This window comes from Lipotes vexillifer, unplaced genomic scaffold, assembly GCF_000442215.2.
Source record: "Lipotes vexillifer unplaced genomic scaffold, Lipotes_vexillifer_v1.1 scaffold512, whole genome shotgun sequence".
Classification (NCBI taxonomy): domain Eukaryota; kingdom Metazoa; phylum Chordata; class Mammalia; order Artiodactyla; family Lipotidae; genus Lipotes; species Lipotes vexillifer.
In genome coordinates, this window is record NW_006787695.1 from 276082 (window position 1) to 278906 (window position 2825).

A 2825-nucleotide genomic window follows, 5' to 3' on the forward strand; every position below is an offset into this window, starting at 1 on the left:
CCAACCGTGGAAGCAGGAAAATGCCGTGGCTTCTTAGAGAGGATTCTGTGACCTGAGGTCCCTACTGACTTCACCGAATTTAGCATCACAACCTCATGCCGTCATCCCTCTGATACCCAAAGTGTCTGACATTCACCTGCTTGAACCCCACTGCCTGACACACCCAACCCCTGGAAAAGCATTGAGACATTATCAAAGACATATTTTACATCTTTTAAAGTTGGAAGAACGCCCAATAAATTATCAATTCTCTTTGAAACAGGATTCAGTTGGATTTGTGAAAAAAGGCCAGTTGTATTTATGTTATTCATGCTCTGTAATGTTTTCAACATAGAACCCATCTCCACTCCTTTTTTTTTTTTTTTTTTCGCTGCATCACGTGGCTTGGGGGAATCTTAGTTCCCCAGCCAGGGATTAAACCCAGGCCTTTATGGCCAGGGAATTCCCTCCATTCCATTTTTAAAGACCTCAAGACCAAGGTTTTCTTTCCCCACCAACCACCTCGCCCCAAATGCAGTATCTTAAAAGACGGGTCTGGAATTGTAATTTGCCTCCACCTGTAACCAGATGCATGACCTGGAACAAATGGAGCGATCTTCAAAAACGCAGTTTTCTGATGGGACACACAACCTGCCCACGTCACAAGGTTGCTTTAAGATTTAAGAGCACGAATAACGATGAAATCTACAACAGAGAGTGACAGAAAAGTGTTGTCTTCCTCAGTTTTTCAGCAAGAACAGACCTAGAACTTGCCTGAGAGCTGAGAGAGGATGGAATCTGTGCCTGCTGGGGTCAGATTCCTTACTTCTGTAATTACATTTACATAGGGTCCTTCAAAGGTAAATTAAGAGCCAACTCTCTCTCTTTGCTTTTGAACAGCATTTATTTTCAAGGCGTCCAAAGACTGTCCCTATTTAGACAACTTAAAATCAGCTTATGAGGTATATTACTGAATAGAATAGAGAAAACTGCACAGAATGTAAATAAGTAAATAGTGAATAAGGGTTTGAAGCCACAGGACAGAAACAGATTATCCTGGAACCAACGAGCCATCGTGTCACCAGCCTAGGAACACAAGGCAATGTTTTCATCACTTATTTTTTGTTGTTGTTAGTTTCTGCTTTATAACAAAGTGAATCAGTTATAGTTATACATATGTTCCCATATCTCTTCCCTCTTGCACCTCCCTCCCTCCCACCCTCCCTATCCCACCCCTCTAGGTGGTCACACAGCACCGAGCTGATCTCCCTGTGCTATGCGGCTGCTTCCCACTAGCTATCTACCTTACGTTTGGTAGTGTATATATGTCCATGCCACTCTCTCGCTTTGTCCCAGCTTACCCTTCCCCCTCCCCATATACTCAAGTCCATTCTCTAGTAGGTCTGTGTCTTTATTCCTGTCTTACCCATAGGTTCTTCATGACCTTTTTTTCCCCTTAGATTCCATATATATGTGTTAGCATACGGGTATTTGTTTTTCTCTTTCTGGCTTACTTCACTCTGTATGACAGACTCTAGGTCCATCCACCTCACTACAAATAACTCAATTTTGTTTCTTTTTATGGCTGAGTAACTCACCACTTATTTAGACATCAGGTGGTCACTGACGGAAACCAGAAGCCGGCCAGAACGACTCAGAAATGAAGCTGAGCACAGGGATCCTGCTTCCCTGTCTCGTTCTTTGTGCGGGTCTTGTCCTTGTGAGTTCCTTGAGGTGTGGACCTTTCTTGACTTGATAAGCGAACTACAGATTTAAAGAAAATTTACAGCAACAGCACTGCATGATCTATGGACCTCGTGAACCCATGTGAGTTAAAATCTCTCTCTAGAAACACTTAACTGGTTCACTCGTTAAGTTCATCATAAAATAGTAAACGCTAAACTCCACAACCGGCAAATGCATTTACATTTTACTATTTACGAAGCAAGTGATTTTATAAAGTAAACTGATTGTACAATGTGTTCAAGAAAAGTTAAAGAAACAGAAACTCTTCCCATGTTCCTTAATTTGTTGAAAATATTTTTTAGGAAATGCATCTCTAAAAGGGATGCTACTCTGAAAACCCAACAGAAGCTTGCTTTTCTTTCTTCGGAAAAAAATGCATCCAGGAAATGCATGTTATTTGTCTCCTAAGAATAAACTGTAAGCAGATATTTGACTGATTTTTCAAAATAAGTTCTGCGGTTTCAACCCTTTATAGCTTAAAATGTATTCATGTGTAAGAGAGCTGAAGAACAAATATTTTAAAAATCTCAGACACAAAAATGTTAGCTCACGGAAAGTAAGGCTTTTTTGTGTTTGTCAAAACTTTTGCAACTGGCCCCCTCTCTATGAAGCATTCATCTAATGAGAGGACTTGAATAAGAATGAAAATGCAGAAAGCAAAGAGTAAATTATTTTTTAAAATGTAAAGTTTGGCTACGGTGTATTTTAAACCATGTTTTGATTTTCATCGACATAAGGACATAGTTTTCCATCCTTCAATCTGTTAACGTTGCTCTGGATATGGATATATATATATTTATATACATATCTAAATATTATATGTAACATATATATAAGTATTCATACACACCTGTGTACTATTCTTTTAATCTGAGCAAATAATATTCAGTGAAGTTTTAACCAGAAATAATGTTTAACCAAGAAGGGAGACTTGCCTAACCTTACAGACCACAGGAAAAGAAAGAATTAGACATTTAAGAAGACACGGATACAGTACTTTACTTTTCTGACCACAAACACTTTTATAAAAAGTTAGTAGGGCTTCCCTGGTGGCGCAGCGGTTGAGAGTCCGCCTGCCGATGCAGGGGCCGCGGGTTCGC